At 43.1% G+C, this 17933-nt stretch overlaps 1 protein-coding gene and 1 long non-coding RNA gene across 2 annotated transcripts in view; one reads left to right on the top strand and one right to left on the bottom strand.

Moving 5' to 3' along the window:
• The window catches only part of LOC141995788 (uncharacterized), a 31650-nt gene extending 22813 nt beyond the window's left edge, over positions 1 to 8837 (top strand). The window contains exons 2-3 of the long non-coding RNA XR_012641401.1: positions 1732 to 1859; positions 8647 to 8837. This is a non-coding gene — a long non-coding RNA (uncharacterized LOC141995788). The remainder of the gene's footprint in view (positions 1 to 1731; positions 1860 to 8646) is intronic.
• LOC141995786 (TGF-beta receptor type-2-like) overlaps positions 1 to 17933 on the bottom strand; it is a 61236-nt gene that overhangs the window by 29153 nt on the left and 14150 nt on the right. The window lies entirely within an intron of this gene.

Raw genomic sequence — 17933 nt, 5'->3', positions numbered from 1 at the left:
GCCGACCTCTTCTCTTCAGTGCCTAACTCCGAGCTCCTGAAAATGTGGCCCCAAGTATCTTAGTTATTGTCACTTTATATTTTGGATAGCAGTGCCAAAAATCCAGTGTAATAACATTCTCTCTAGGAATTGATATCACACCCATCACTGTGATAACTGAGTGCCTCAGCTGAGAATAAAGTCATCCTTCTCCAGTATCTTTGTGTCCTCTTCATCTGGGTCGTATGGAGTTCAAAGTTTTCCATCATTAATTATCTAAAGTTTATTCTACAAAAAAGTCAAATTCTGCCCTGGGATGTGTGCCAGAGGTTCCTATTGACACACATCTGGTGAAAGTACTTAGCCTTGGATGTTCCATGTCTACACTACCCGCTGGATCGGCGGGTAGCGATCGATCTATCGGGGACTGATTTATCACATCTAGTGTAGATGCGATAAATCAATCCCTGATCGCTCTGCTGTCGACTCCGGAACTCCACCATGGCAAGAGGCGGAAGCGGAGTCGACGGGGGAGTGGCGGCTGTCGATCCCACACCGCGTGGGTGCGAAGTAAGTGATTCTAAGTCGATCTAAGATATGTTGACTTCAGCTACGCTATTCTTGTAGCTGAAGTTGCGTATCTTAGATCGATCCCCCCTAGTGTAGACCAGTTATCCACCAGTGAACTTACAGGCATCCTGTTGTCTAAACATAGGTAACCTGCACCTGGGGGAGAAAACCCCAAAGACAATCTGTGAATTAGAGAGGGAGTGGAAAGATGCCTCATGGCATTAAGGGATTTTAGCTTCCTTGCTTCCCAAATCTAAGGCGTGCAGGCTGCTCTAACACCATCTCGTGTGCCTAGTGTGATCCTTCCATCAGCTCTGCTGCCCCTCTGATGTGCATCAATAAAAGAACACTTGGGACCCTTACACACAGAAATAAACCATTTACAAGCTTCCGTGGCTTCGTATCTTAAACCAGTGTTCACAACCAAGAAGGAAGCCTGGCTGGAGTAGACAAATCTGTTGATTCCATAGGCTGGGAAGAGGAATTTTTTTTAATTGACCTATGAAAGAGTTAAAATGCCACACAGCAAGGATGTCTCCAAGAAGCAGCATTGTGACTGTGAGATGGGAATTTGGGAGGGGTGGGGGGATCAAACCAAGAAGATAGGCAAGGTTACTATAAAACTTTGGTACAAACTGATACCAAGAGTTCTGCATTTTGGGCCAGCTCCTGGCCCTATTGAAGCCAATTTTGCTGATGACCTCAGTGAGACCAGGATTTGAGGATAACCTCCCAAGCACACTGTTTTGAACACTGATACTGGACCTCCTAAAACTGACCAGAACTGAAACCCTGGCTCCAAACACCTCTTAGCTTTAAAGAGTTGATCCAAGTCTGGATCTCACCAGCTCATCTCTCTCTCTAGGTCTGATTCTCATTTTATATAAATGTAAATATACTTGATGCCCCCTTTAAGGTCCCTTTACACATTTACAGGAGTGATCTTAGTGTAACTGAGTCTGGCCCTCTGTCACTACAACTGTGGAGAAATTGGAATCCAGCTCCCAACTTTGCTGCAGGAGGGCTCATTGCAAGCACTCCCTGGTGGATCTAGGTGAAGAGCGTGATGCAGATAGAATTTGGGTGATGACTGCCTTCCTCAGGAGACGAAGCTAGAACGTTGGTGACAGGCTATGCTGAAAAGCTAGATCAAGTGGGAAGGCTCTGTGCTTTTCTTTACAGATATCCTCCCTGAAGCCCAGTGAACAAGACAGTGCTTGAGCCAGCCTGTGTCAAATATCCACCCGGGGAAACTCAGACTGGAAGACTATTGTTCCTCCGTTGTCTGCAAAGGAGAGGAAGCACACAAGGTATGGGGGTAAAATGAAAAGAAAATGAAAGTTTCCATGTGTGAAGATCTGGGGGCCTCCCTTTAGAATTTTTGGATCTTTTTACTAAGAAAGACACTAATAGATCATGCTTGATTTACTGCCATTCCTGTGAATAACCCCTGTTACAGTCAATAGGAGTTGTGAAGGTGGATCAGTAATTATACTCAGCAATTGTGTGGTGCTTTCTATCTTCAAAAACTGTTACTGCACCCATACAAGATAGATAAGCATTATTATTCTTGTTACAGATGGTGAAACTGAGGCATAAAAGATAGCCAGTGACAGAACCAGGAGCTCCTGGCTTCCAGTCCAGTGTTCATTTCATTAGTCCCCACTTCAGTCCATGTATTAGCCTGTTTACATTCTGCTTGTGACAGATATGGCAATTCCCCACAATATCCCGGAAAGACCTCCTTGTATTATTGTGGGCCAGGATAGTATGTAACATTTCTAGTGGGGAGATGTGACAAATGTGAGACCTCGGAGTTCAAAAGACTAACTTGGGACAATAAGTGTTGAGAGAAATTAATGCAAATTATCGCAATTCTGATTATGCAAAACTCCAGCCTTTTGAAGCTATTCCCTGAGGTGAGGGTCATTCTCTGACTGCCTGTCACAGAAGGCCAAGATCAAAGGCCAAAGCTGTATAAAGAAGTGGTTTTGGATCTGGATCTAAGCCACATGAACTTGTAACCATGGGAAAAATCCACTTGTGTTTTGAAGGACTAAAACCTAGCAGAGCCTGAGGCTGGAGTGAGAGGTGACCTGGCACACTTAGCATGCCTTTTGTTTTAGCATGTTTTCTCTGTCATGCTTTTACTTAAGAATAAATGTACTTGCTTAGAAGAAGCTATGTCGTAACTTATAGTATTGGGTGATACACTGGTCACAGCCCTTGGAAAGAAAGCCAGGCACAAACACTGGCCTTTTAGGCAGTCTGGCTTGCTGGGGATTAAACAGAGTAAGGCAGGGAGCTGTGTGGCCTTCAAATCCAGGAGGTCAGGAGGAAGTGAGATAAGGTTCTCTGCCCAACAGAGGTGACATCTGGAAGCCTGAAGTAGTTGCCCTTTGTGGACCGCGGAGGGGGAATACAGGTGCAGTTGCTCTGAAATGGACATTGCTCCCTATGTGTTTGCTTGGAAACAATGTTTTGTGACTGTAAATACTGGAATGGAGTAGTGAATGGACTACGTGCAATTTTAATAGTTGCTGAAGTGTGTGTGTGTGTGTGTGTGTGTGTGTGTGCACACGCATGCGCAGGCATACCACAGTCTCTAAAGAATGGTTTGTTGTTTGTTTATGCCCCTGTCCTGCAAAACACCACATGCAGTCAGACCCTGCACATTCATATTGATTTGCAGGCTCAGGGCCCCAGCTTGTTTAACCAGACAATATTGTACCAGTGCCTGTGGAGGAACTAACTATTTGGCAGTGTCATTTGTACTGCAAAATGAAGAAATAAATGCAAATATCCGTTTTAAAAAAAGCCTAATATAATTATGTAAATAAGATCCAGAAATAATGTTGCAATGAGTCAAAATTCTGTGGAGATTGTCCTAAACTGTTTTTCATGGATTCCATTATCTTTTCTGAGAGAGATTATGGCAGGAACACCTACACTTATTTTTACTTGTTAATAAAGAGAAAGAAACCCACCAAAAGTTCCCTCAGAACTTTGTGTCCCTGAACAATTAGCTCGTAGGCACAATTTAGCTGCCACATCACTCAGAGTAGTCCTAATTAGACCCAGATGAACACTTTCAGTATTAATACTCAGATGATTTAATAAAGCTGCACAAGCAGTAAAAGTAACAATACGCTTCCATAAAGGGGTTCCAGATGTTCCTGAGGCAAATGCTAAACATCAAAATAAAAACTTCAAAAAAAAAAAAAACTGGATAAGCAAAACTTGGAACGGACTATAAACTAATTAAATGCAGGGTGGGTTTTCCAAAAAATAAATTGAAGCCATAAGGACGTGATGTGAGCCAATAAAATAATAGTTAGTCAAAGTTACTGTGAAACAACGTTTGGAAGGGTGGTCTGAAGTCACCAATAGGTGGGTTACTTTGTGCTTTGTCTCTTCCTCCACAGTAATTTTTTGTGTCCTTGTGTATGGGAACAGGTTCATGCCTTTTGGTGTTGGTTGCTATGAATCAGGAGCTGTTCCAGATAGGATAAGAGCTGACTAAGCATTGGAACACAGACATGAAGCACGAAAAAGTTTTGGGGTTTCTCTTACTGGAGCAGCAGAATTGATACCACTGCCAAGGGGCTTTAAAGTTTGCTTTTCAGTTGCTTTAAGGGGCCTGTGTTCCATCTGTATAGAAGACCATTCTATCAGTAGCTTTGAGAGGGCCATGTTCTACCCTGTTGCCTGTGTGCTATTGCTCACCTCAGCCCAGAGGGGCCCATGTTCTACCATTTTTGCACTTACATTTATCCCTGTGACAGGGTGCTGTTAACAGCTTCAAATTGGGCTCTCTGGAAGCCAGCACCCTGGTCACTTAGAACAGTGGTCTCCAAACTGGGGTGCGTGCACCCTAGAGGGTGCAGGAGATGATCCCAAGGGGTGCGCGGCAGCAGAAGCGCCGCCGGACGGCACTCCGCCATTTTTTTCTTCGGTGGCAGCTCTGCACGTCCAGGGCTGGTGTTCCCCTCCGGCAGCCCACCTGCAGCGGGTCTTCCCGTCTTCTTCCATTGGCGGCGAGTCTGCAGCAGGTCTTCCTGTCTTCACCCTGGGGGTGCGCGAGCCAAAAAGTTTGGAGACCACTGACTTAAACACACCCAGTGCCCTGGGTGTTCTAAGATAGAAGGGAGCATTTACACTTGCTGGTAGTCTGATGAGTTAATGAGGTAATTAGCTCACCAGCTGGAGAGCCCAGGTGGGAAAGCAGGAAGTATAAAAGGCCAACCCTGGGAGCGGGAAAGGGGCTCCTCATAACTGTTACTCACAGCCTCAGCCTTTGAGGTCAGAAGGGAGCATCATGATCATCTAGCCTGACCTCCTGCACAGAACCTCACCCATCCACTCCTGTAATAGACTCCTAACCTCTGGCTGAGTTACATGCAAATCATGATTTAAAGACTTCAAGTTACAGAGAATTCACCATTTACACTAGTTTAAACCTGCAAGTGACCCATACCCTATGCTGCAGAGGAAGGCAAAAAATCCCCAAAGTCTCTGCCAATTTGACCCAGGGGAAAATTCCTTTCTGACCCCAAATATGGCAATCCATTAGACCCTGGGCATGTGGGCAAGACCCACTAGCCAGACACATGGGAAAGAATTCTCTGTTACTATGTGGCTGTAGTTTGTACTGGAGTTTATGAAGGAGACAATCAATAAACACTCATGGTGACGGTACTTTGGTGTACCTGTGTGCTGCTTAATTCACCAACAGGTCTCATCACTCCAGGAAAAGCCTGGCTGGAAGAGGGAACCCATCACAGTTCCCTTTAAGCAGGGCCATCCCTAGCAATTCTGGGGCCCTATGCAGTCTCCCTGCAGGCATGTGGGGGGCCCCAGGCCTCTGTGGGGAGGGGTGGGGCTGGCTTAGAGGGCAGGGGGGAACCACCCCACAGCACGGCTGGGGCTGGTCACTGCACTTCCTGCCGCTGGTGAGTGCAGGCCCAGCCCTGCTGCAGAGCTTGGGGGAGTGGGGGCTGGGCAGAGCAGGGCGGGGGCCCTGGGGAAGAGCTGGAGCACCACACAGCTGCGTAGGGCACCATGAAATTTGGTGCCCCAAATTTCCTAGTGCCCTAAGCAGCTGCGTACTTTGCATATGGGTAAGGATGGCCCTACCTTTAAGATACTTGTTTTCTACACATGATGCACCATATTCTTCCTGTTTATATGGTGACCTAAAATCGCTTTTCCAGCAGCTCTCTGCACTGATCTTGTGCACCTCAATAGACTTAATTCAGTCCCTGAAACATCAGGCTCCCAGTGGATAATCTGAATGCACTAGGGGGAGGTGCTTGGATAACACAGTGATGGTTGAAGTCACTGGGACCACACAAGGGAGCAATCATCTTCCACAGCACATCTCAAACAGGTCCCATATCACAGTTTGGCTGCATATCGTGTAATGTCTGTGCTGGGCCTTCCGCAAAGTCACAATATCATTGGCCCCAAATGATAACCAGTAAGGATGGCAAAGAATTTGTAGTATATAGCATATGTGCCAGTGAAGCAAAAGGCATCTTCCAGCTGAAAAAATGACATGTGCTATGCAATTAATTTCACATGTGCCTACTTTTGAAAACTGGGCTCTCCACATGGCACTGAAGTACCAAGTGGAGCTTTATACATCCATTAGAAGGTGTTGATGAGTGTGAGCCATTTATTGATGAATAGAGACAAAATGCCCCGGAGAGTGTCCCAAAGCCACATGGTGTCCCCAAGGCCTAGATTTCATGTTTGGGTCTTTGCTTTAACTGACAGCTGTGTCAAATGACATGGCAGCAAGGCAGCTTCTCACTGAACATGCTTTGGAGGAGACTTGTGCACATTGTTTATTTCCTCATGTGTATACAGTAATTTTCACTTGGCCTATTTGTTCCTAATATGCCTGTCTGAGACAATAGGCAATGAATAACTGGGATGCAAAGCTAAGGCCTCTCACGTGGGGTCAAACCACATCAGATTGGAGCCCAGTCAGACACCGATGAGGAAGACGCACACACGTTTAATGGCACTGGGATCATACAGAGCTGCTGCTTAATGCACAGGATTCCCTGCACTTCTCAAAAGCATGGATTGAGGCACATTTTCATGAGGTGTACATGTGTATCTGAGCCCAGGATTAGACTTCAGAATTGGATTTCATCATGTGACTAATGACACAGCTATATAATAGAGCTACTCATAAAATTATTCTGAGAATGATTCTTTCCCTCTTATACACTGTATTTGTTTCTCAATATTAAAAAGAAAAGAAAAGCCAATGGGATCTAGCTTCCCTTTGATCCATGTGAGAGAGCTAGAAACTTTCCCCATCAGCAAGTTTTTCCATAACTGCCTACTGCAGGGTTCCTTTCATGATGTCCAGTGTCAGAGACAAGATACTGGACTAGATCCAGTGTGACAATTCCTATATTCCTGATCCCCAATAGATTTGTACACTGAGAAATTACAAGGCCAGAAGGGACCATTGTTACCCTCTAGTCTGACTTTCCTCCATAATACAGGCCATAGGGTTTCCCTGAATTAATTCCAATTTGAACTAGAGTAAATCTTTTAGAAAAACATCCAATCTTGATTTAAAAATTGTCAGTGATGGGGAACCCACCAGGCACTTGGAAAATTGTTTTAATGGCTGTTACTCTCATTGTTAAAAATTTGTTCCTTTTATCTAGTCTGAATTTGTCTAGCTTCCACTTGAGCCATTGGATCTTGTTATTCCTTTGTCTGCTAGACTGAAGAGCCCATTATTTTCAAATGTCTGTTCCTCTCATAGATACTTTTAGACTCCATATATACACATGGGTATCAAGGGGAGGGCAGACCAAATTATTTGAGTTGGAGAGATTCAGAAGCAAATTTTCCAGGCTACCCCATGATGTGCAAAGAACATCTTCTATTAGAATTCTCAGTGTTGCTGGAACAATTTTTATCGTGAGGGTACTGAGAGCCATTGAACCAAACTGTAAACTCTGTACATAATGGAAACCACTTAGAGCCAGGGGGTGCAGTTGCCCCTCCCCCCGCACCCTTAGTTCCAGCACCTATGGTGTTGCTTGAACTTCATTTGGTCCATACAACTGAATCCTGCCCTCACGTTGCCCTATACAATAAACTAGTGCACTTGTGAAGGCTGGAGTGAGTCCATAATGTACCCTGGTGAATAAAAAGGGTTGATTTTGATTGCATTAGACACGGTGCTTCCTAAGGCCAAGTCAGACATGCAGTATACCCTTTGTGGACTAGCTGGACCTTTTTCAAAGGTAGGATAGTAACTGACTTATTCTGTCATTTATCTTTTGTTCTTAAAAGTATCTTCTTTAAATTGGAGTGTTTTGTAAGTAAGGCTTAGTCCTATTACAAAATAAATGCTGATGTGCAAGGGCTAGACCAGGAAAGTTCTCAAGCCTGCTGCAAAATAGGAATAATGGAGATCTGTAGAATATCATCTCCCTCCTGTCTGGCTGTCTAATCTATTGTATTTCTAATCACTCATGTTTAAGCGCCATTGTAATTACTGGGCTTTGCATGCGGCATTTGCCTCATGACAGTTTATCATTATATGATGAAGTTTTATACGGTAACATATGGGTGCAATGTCACAAAACAAACATCAAACTCTGCATGCGATTTCTGCAGTCAGTACCAGCGCAGTCAAGGGCATCATTCTAGCTAACAGAAAGCAGGAGTAAGCCCAGAATGATATGCAAGGATTATCTTATGTTTCACTTCAATTTATTTGGCTCATGCAGTTGTTCTCCAGCTCTTGAAATCACAGGAGCATAGAAATTAAAGATAGAGAAGATGTATTATCTAATCTATCTGTCTATGGTATTCTTTAATGTGCTCCTCAACATAATATTTAGTTGCTGTTACTGCCTGTCATCTAGCTGATCCCCAGTGAACCATTCCTGCATTACATCTTACTATTTTTTAGTGCTTTGCCCAGTCTGATGTTAAGTGTCCTGAGCAATGGAGTTTCCACTTCTTCCTTAGGCAGATTATTCCATTGTAAGGAATTTTTTTTCCTGCTATTAAGTCTAAATTTTCCTATTCTGAATTTCATCCCATTGCGTCTAGTCATGTCCCCTTGTATCGCCCGGAATAGAAGAGAACCTCAGAGTGACGAACACCAGAATTACGAACTGACCAGTCAATCACACACCTCATTTGGAACTGGAAGTACGCAATCAGGCAGCAGCAGAGACCAAAAGAAAAAAGCAAATAAATGTACACTACTAAAAAATAAAGGGAAAGTTTAAAAATAAAAAAAGATTTGACAAGGGAAGGAAACTGTTTCTGTGCTTGTTTCATTTAAATTAAGATGGTTAAAAGCAGCATTTTTCTTCTGCATAGTTAAGTTTCAAAGCGTTATTGAGTCAATGTTCAGTTGTAAACTTTTGAAAGAACCACCATAAAGTTTTGTTCAGAGTTACGAACAACCTCCGTTCTCTGAGGTTCTTCGGTAGTTATTCCCTCTCCTTGGAACATGTGCAGGCAATTATTATATCCCTCCTCCCTTAGTTGTCATATAGCCAGCTATCCATATTTAAAAGGCTGATCCTGGAAAATTTTTGATCACATAAATAGTCCCTTTGATTCTTGCGTGAGAAAGGGCTGCAAGATACACAATGCTAAGTTCTTCGAGGCTTTCCATTTAAGCCAATCCCACCAGCCCCCTTACTCACAGATGTTGTTCTTTTTCTGAACTCCCACTAGTTTGTCTCCCTCTTCCTGGTAATAAGGTGCCCAGTACTGAATATAGAATTCCCGGGGGCGGTCTCACCAGAGTGCCGCTGCATTATGATAGGTTTGTTGCAGCACAGTGGTACTGATGATTATTTTCCATATTGGGCACCCTCCTTTTTCGTTTGAAAACAACAACAGTGCTGACTGACTCATCGAGCCTACAGCCTCTGAGTCATTTTTTTATTTCTGGATTCCACCGGTCCACCCTTTGCAGTGCAATGAATAGCACATACACACACATATACAACGTGCAGCTAGAGTTCACATTTTTCCAGTAATAATGAAGCAATTGCCATATCATTGAGGAGAAATGATTGTACTTTGCACGCTCTGGCAATTGTTTTCCATCGTATGAACTCTGCACATGAAATAAGGACGGTTGTAAACTAAAACTGTTGTTGTTTTCGCTCCGCTTGGCTGCAAGCTAGCGTGAGGAGTCATTTAGACAGTCAGCTTGAACTTTGAAAGTATAGGAATTGACCCTTTCTCACACACACACACACCCACATTTTCTCTCTGGCTGGTTAGTAGCCGGAATCATGGCAGATAGGCACTTCCTGAGCAGGTGGGATGAGTCGTGAGGAAGTCCCAAGCGGTCACACTGAACAACTAGGGGCCATTGGTGGAAGAGGTGTAATGGGGAGTGGAAGAGGCAGGCAGGTGAGTGTGGGGAATCCCCAAAGTGAGCGCTAAGAAGGAGGCGGGAAGCAGGGGCTGCTGAACAGGCAGTCAAGGGAGGGGAAGGGATAAGTGAGTGGGCCTGGATGGTGGCTGACCAGTCCTCGGATGAAGGGCTTGCATACTGTAGGACAGGGGAGAGGGGCTACGTGGTGGCAGGCTGGGGGAGAGGAAAGGGAGGTGGCCCTGGGAGGGCTAGGAGGAGAAATGACCCAACGCCTGCCAGCCATTAGGAGCGGACTGTGATGCACTGTAGCCCTTTGATCAGATAGCTGTTAAGTTTAAGTTCGACAGAGCTCAGCGTGTTGGCTACAGATCAGAATTTGCACAGGTGGCTGGGACTGAAGAGCTAACGGTAACTGACTGCTGTAGTCTCTCTAAAGGATAGAGCCATCTTCATAGCATTGTCACCAGCTCTTCTCTTGTCCTGCTGTGATCTCCTGCCGTGAGGCCCTTAGCTAACAGGCGTGCATTGGGAATAGCCCAAACGAAACCAACACAACCAGTCGTTGGTTTGCCGATTCAGAGCCTGATTCTGGTGCCTGTTGCCGTGGTATCTAAGGGCCATATGGGTGTTGCATGGGGTTGAGGGAGAATTACTTCCGAGCAGGAGAAAAGTAGGGCCAATGTAATCAACATTATATTGCCCCTCCTCCCTGCAGAGGGTGTAGTGCTGGGAGGGTGCGTGCCCAGAGCACTGAGCACTATGGGGGATTCCAGGTGGCTTTGCAGCCCATAGGCAGCTCTGGGGAGGCTACTGTAAGTTAGAGCAGCCTCTGGGGTGCCATTTTACCCACACAGCAGCCCAGAATCCAGACGCAAAGCTGCTGCTGTTCCCTCTCTCCTAGTGCTGCCCCTTCTGTATTGTGCCCTCCCCCCTTATGGGATCCTTGAACACAACTTCCTACCAGTCCTCCTCAGCTTTGTGTATAATAGGTACACACAAGGCGTAATACATGACTCCAGCCAAATTCTTCCTGCACAGAGTTTGGGGTCATGAAAACCTCGGGGGGGGGGGGGGGGTTGTTAAACAGGAGCAGCGTGCACAAGGTGCTGCCTAGCTTGGTAACCACCTCTGGTCTCCCTTGTGTGTTGCAGCACTTCCAGCATCCTCCCCACCAGGCAATGCTACTAGAGAAGCATGTTTGGGCCATACGGCCAGATCTGTAAAGGCATTTAGGCACCTAAAGATGCAGATATTCATCTCCCATTGGGGAGTTAGATGTCCAGGCGCTTCTGAAAATCCCACTAGGTGCCCAGGTGCATCTTTAGGCACCTAATTACCTTTAAAAATCAGGCCCATTGCCTGCACCTTGAGCTGAGTGACTAATGCAAGGCAAGTCAGTTAATCCTCAGATTTTGCCTCTGCTGTGCTCAGAAGGCTAGACTGTGATTTGCTAGGAAGGGGAAGAACAACCTGGGTCATCCCAGGAGCAGCGAAGCCTCAGGCAGTCACGATTCCTTCCCTGCGCTTGGTCTGGGGGCAGAGAGGAGGCAACTATTTGATATGGGGCAGGACACAGCCAGGGCTCGTCTCATGCCCCACCCACTTGCTTGCAGGGAATATCGGGTGGTAGCTGGAGTCACAATCTGAGCAGGGGAATGTGTGTGGGGGGTGCCTTTGCTCCCCTGTGTAGCTGAGAAAGGGCTGTGACAAGCTACCCAAAACGTATGGTGCAATTGCAAACTGATCGTTCTTAACGTATTCATTGTACAGGAGTATGTACATTTTTTTTCCCATCGTGCGACTAGTTCACAAGCAGATGATGGCAAAGGACATTGGCATTTGTGGTTTGTTGGCTAGTGACCTAAATCATGGTACTGGTTCTCTTCCCTGCTTGGATGATTTGTTTTATTAATATTTCTTTTGGATTTATCCAATGCTTAACATGCTGTAACTAGCTTACCACCCCAGGGTGCATTTTGAACTTTGAATATTAGAATCAAATATATAATTTATTTGCTTTGGCTGAATATTCAAGTTTGAATTCATTTTCTATGACCGTTCGTGCTAGCAAACCTGTGCTGATAAAATGTTTGTGGAAAGTAAATGCAAAAGGGTCATGAATGGGCTGAACTGAAATCCTTTTTCAAATTCAAAAGAATAATTACAGGATGCTTTTCCCTCTTGCTCCTCATTCAGGCTCCAATTACTACCCCTTAGGAATAAAGTTATGGAAGGATTGGGCTGTATTAAACTACAAGCAATTAGAAGGTAATATTCTATATTTATTCTTTTGGTTTAGATGATTAAAGTAATAACATTTATTGTAATGAAGCAATCTTTCCCTTTTTTATGGATCCTTTCCCATGTTCATTAAAATGTGGGTATACTGATTTATGATTTGTGTTTTACTTAAAGCAATTTTTTTTGTTAAAATGTAACCATTAGTGGGCAAAGGAAGACCTATAAAAAAGAAAAACAACAACCTATGTATCTGAGATTTTGAAGTTAAGGAGGACCTGATAGAAAGTCCATTAAAGTCAGTGGAAAGACACCTATTAAATTCAGTGGTCTTTGGATCAGACCCAGAAAGGATATGAATGCAACCAACAAGAGGTATAGAATTTACATACATTTTGAGGGCACCAGTCAACCTAAATCAATGTAACTCAACCTCAGGCTGTTTCAGGAGTGATGTTTCTTCAGCATCGAGTGACAGGAGTATGGCAAACCCCACAGGAATCTCCATAGTTTGATGTTTAAGCAAATTTTACTGTAGCCACTTATATTTTAGTTTCATACAGAGCTGATTGAAATCTTTTTACTAGAAAGACAGGCGCATTGGAAAATGTTGCTAGAAATTATTCACAGAAATGTCTGCAAATATTTTGTTTTTCAGGACCTGGTTAATCAAAGCACTCCAACATTTTGTTCTGTTCTGAGTCACTACCATTGTTTCTCAACTCAATAAGGTCCAGATTCAGCAAACCTGTTAAGCACTGGCTTAACTTTATGCATATACTTAATTACATCCCTATTTGGCAAACAACTAAGTCAAGTAATTAAAATTAAGCACATGCTTGAGTGCTTTGCTGAATCGGGGCCTTACTAGGTTGAAAAATAATATAATAACTTGTAACAGAATGTTGTTCTGTTGTGGTGGTGTAATTTTAAAATGATTGCCCATGGCTCCCTATAGGTGATTCCTGTGCCAGACTAAGTTACTTTGACTAGTCCTAAATAATAAAAATCACCATCTCGGGGAAGGAACAATTTAATCAGGGCATCTGATAGGATCCTACTTCAGTATATGGGACATGACAACAGGAGAGCAAGTGGGAATTGGCCCTGGGTGAATTCACAATTCAACATGAGTATTACAAGAGGTTGGCACTCTGCCTGTAACACATCAAATGAGCAAAGTTGTTCTAAAACAAGGCATGGGTGGTTATAATTCCTGATACACAGTTACACCCCTGAGGTTAGTAGGCACCACGTTTTCAAAAGTGCTCAACACCCAGTAAATCCCATTGAAAATCTGGCCATAGTTGGGTTGTATGTCAGCACAGTGGTAGAAATTACAGTAATACTTCTAGTCACACAGGACATAAATATTAGATAACTGCTCTTTAATGACATGACAACTTAATATTGTTTTAATACCATGTAACTGCATAGCGTGTACTGGCACTTGCAGATTACTTTGTAATTACATTCGGTATGTCCGAAAGCAATTACCATGTGATGTAAACTGGCATGGAGGAGAAAAGCAATTGTGGGTTTACCCTGTGATAATTGTTCCTAACCTGTTAAAAATGTAGCAGCTGTATGTTAATTACAGTACTATGAAATTCAAATGTGAATAGTTACTATGTAAACCATGGTATGCAAACTTTGTCCAACTAGGGGGCCATAGGGGCTGCTTGCCAGTTGCTAGAGGACCATGTCTAATTGCCTAATTTAGTGAAAATGGAGCAGAATATGTCTATCATCATCTTTAATATGGAGATACAACCCACGGATCCTAGAAGCAATGATCCATCTCATTATGTGTGTGTACTTCAGTTTATTAACATGTGCTCACCCAAAGTCATGTGTAAACTCTTTATAATAATGTCATACCAATATCCAAAAGCTAAGAACAACCTAGAGCCCCTCCAACCTAAAACTCTTCAATTACTCCCCCCTAGACACTCTTACCTCATTTTCCTCCCCTTCAGGTCCACCTAGAAAAGCCTGAGAGAATACAGAAGGGCCTTGCAGTGTAACTTGAAGGTCCCTGAGGTGACCAGGACCTAGAGCTGGTTGAATAACGACAATATACTCATGAAATTCTACCAGCTCTCCAACGACCCCTACCCATTTACGACTTTACAGACTAAAGCCAACACCTCAGAATACACCATATCACGACTAGAAAGAAGAAACGGCAGCCCCATGAAGAGCACATGGCAATAATCCCATCTCCAAGTGGCTAAATCATGGGTCATTGAGGTGAGGACCCCATGAGAAAGAAAAACTACAATCTACTGGCTGGTACAAATGCCATGAAGTGCTTTTGTCTTGAACTACTATCAGGATGTCTAGAAGCTGCTGAAGACAGTCCAATGGTTAGGGCATTAGCATGGCACTGGAGAAACCTGGATTCAATTTTCTGCTTTGCTACAGACTTCCTGTGTGATCTCAGGCAAGTCACTTAATCTCTCTGTGCCTCAGTTCTTCCTCTGTAATATGGGGGTACTAGCACTTCCCTACATTGCAAGGGTGTTGTGAGGATAAATATATTAATGAGTCTGAGGCATTCAGATACAAAAATGATAGGGCCCATATAAGATACTTAGATAAAATACAGGTTGCAAACCTGAGTGGCAAAAGGAGGGAACTAACACCAGCTCTGTCTTTTTCTGCTTGTTTCTTCTGGGCTACCAACAAAAGGTCAGATTGGATGATTTTGTCTCAACCAGCTCACCTTCATTCAAACCCCATTCTCAATAAGACACTGACCAGGGAGCTCTAGTCTTTGTAGGCCACCTCCTGCCCGTATTAATGGTGAAAGTAGCAAGAGGCCAAAAGCAGAACAAAGTGAGCTGTATTTGGCCCACCGGCTGCTATGCCTTGACCACCTTGATCTTAAGAAAAATATTTCTATATTTTTTTGCCCAGGAACTGAGCATTGTGTGTATTTTCCTAGCTCTGCAGGAGCAGATGGAAGTAGGAGAACAAAAAGGGCAATAAAAAAAAAACCCTAAAGATATCCTCAGAATAGGTAAACATAACAGAAACATTATCTGGGTCACATTTGGGCAACAGAGTTTGCTCTGTTTCAAGTGCAAATGGTTTACTGATGATTTAGATGAACTTCCTGGGGAGTGTTTGAAAATTCCTGGCACACGTTCTATTTACCATCTGTTAGGAGGACTTTGATGAGCCAGCAAAGACATGCTGGAATGGAGTAGTTGTTATAACTGAGTGATCCACTAACTTCAGCATCTTTCAATCCTTTTGATTATTTACAGTGATGTAAATAAATGTACTTTTGTCAGAAAGGTCTAACACTGACTATTCCTTCATATCTAATAAAACACTTCTACGTTTCTACCCTAACGTGGAAATAACAGTCTCAACAAGCTGAAAAATATAGAAATTTCCTTCCTAAAGATCTTCTTCTGAGGTGTTATGAACAGTCATAATTTATTTGCATTGGTATAGTACTTCATCTTAACATTCCCACCAGGCCCATGTGCCCACACCTGGAAAGAAAGCTGATGGAATTTTTTCATAATTTCAAATTTTTGTACAAGAAATGTTACAATTTTTGCAAAAATTTCCTGTTTTTCAACCAACTAAAAGAACTGGTCAATAAAAGGTTTACCTGCTTTATTTGTAAATATTATAGCCTACAAGATACCAAATACTTTATCCTGTTGTACCAGACAAAAATGTTGTTAAATTGAAGTTAAAGTTGAGAATACATATCCATAACATAAAGGTTTTAAAAAAAACACCTTTATAAGGGCACTGTAATTATTAAAACCAACTATGCTCCAAACCTCCTGAAAAAAACAAACCAATCAAGCCCAAACCAAGAAACTGAAAGTAAAAGTTGAACTTAAGAGACCCAAACTTTTGAATGCGCAGGTATATGGCCAACTGATCAACGCTGTGCCTTAAAATGAGGCTACTAACACTTCCCTACTTTACCAAGATGTTGTGAGGCTTAATTAATTAATATTTGTAAAACACTTTGACATCCTCACATGGAAGGCACTATAACACTGCAAAGTATTATTACAAAATATTAATTACAATTTGTATATGTATACACAAGATTAAATTATGATCCTCTTTCTCTCAATAGGTGTTCATTGCCTTTTATAGTAATGTGTCATGGAAAATAATTAAATCTGATTTACCCAGACATAATGTACATATTTTTGCCAATAAATTAATAATATAAATGATATGCAAGAAAAACAGTGAAACATAGTTTCCCTTTGGAAACTGGTGTGAAAAACTCTTATGTCTAAATACAGCCAGACTATCATAAATTTTAATGTGGAATATTCTTAACTGTCACTGTACAGTGATACTGAGCAGGTCATCCGTATTTTCCATTTTTTGCAAGAAACACAAATGATGAATTAAATCAATTGATAGTTGGTGGTGATAAGTGAGAATAGTTTCCTCTTCCAGGTATGTGGAATGATAGTTCTTTTTTCTTTCTGTCTTGTTTTTTCTCTAGATAAACCACACTTAAAATAAAGTCCACTAACCTGGACTTTAGTTGCTGAAGTCAGTGGATATGAGCGTACTCAGTAACAGGCCTTACATTTGTAAATTCCTAAGTATATTGGTTGAAATTTTCAAAAGTGTTAAGTGATTTTCAGTTGTTGAGTTGGAGACACCTTAAAGGGGTCTCATTTTCAGAAAGTGCAAGGCACCCATACTCTAAAAATAAGGCCCCTGCAGGGAGTCTCAGGTTGGGGCACCCAAAAATTGAGGCATGAAAGTCACCTTTTAAAATTGTAGCTTTGTTTACGCATATTCCTTGATTCAAATACTTTTCTGATTGTGACCAATTGGGCAAATCTGTGAAAAATGTAAATTAGCAACGACAATCCCATGTTGGTGTGGATCATCGTCATACGCCGTGTGGGAGAATGCATAACAAAAAGAATTTTAGCTGAATGCATCCCGGAAAGAAAGAAACATCTCTGCACAAAGAAGACTATTTCTTAAGAGAAAACTCCTCAAAAAGTGCCTGCAAGTCTTCTGCACACAAAACTAGCCACTGAATTTAATGGGAGTATTGTGTGTGTGCAAACCTGGTCCCTAAGCATAGCCTGAATACATGGGCTATGGACAAAGGAATTGACGTGGGGGAGCAGCCTGGAATGGCGAGGATGAAATTGCACTTCCAGTGTGGAAGCAGAACATCCTCACAGACAAACCATGGCAATTAGTGTTTCCTGCCAACTACGCAGCTCATATATGTGGTGTTTGGGTAAAGGGGATGGAACACAGGTGGATTCCCTTTCAGGGGATGGAACACAGGTGGATTCCCTTTCAGGGCATTCCTGTGCCATAAATGTGGCACAAGAGTAACATAGGTGGCTCTATGATGCCCTGTGATGGGGTGCCCACCCCACACAAGGCCCAAACAGGTAAAACAGGCCAATTAAGCTATAGGCTGCACCTGGCAGAAAGCCAGGGACTGCTAAAGCCTTATGACTGATTAAGCCTGCTGGGGTTGAGCTGGGATAAGTTTATAAAGAGAGGAAGTTGGTGTAGGAGAAGGGCTGCAGGGAGGAACTCTGCAGTCACTCCCTGGAGAAGAGGGGAGTTGGCTAAAGGCAAGGAGAAGTTCTAAGGGGTCAACCACCAGGTGGACAAGGGTGACCCTTGGACTTTAAGAAAGCCTTTGACAAGGTCCCTCACCAAAAGCTCTTAAGAAAAATAAGGAGTCATGGGATAAGAGGGAAGGCCTCCTCATTGA

The sequence above is a fragment of the Natator depressus genome, chromosome 11 (assembly GCF_965152275.1).
Source record: "Natator depressus isolate rNatDep1 chromosome 11, rNatDep2.hap1, whole genome shotgun sequence".
NCBI classification, from domain to species: Eukaryota; Metazoa; Chordata; order Testudines; family Cheloniidae; genus Natator; species Natator depressus.
This window is presented reverse-complemented; position numbering and strand designations above follow the sequence as displayed.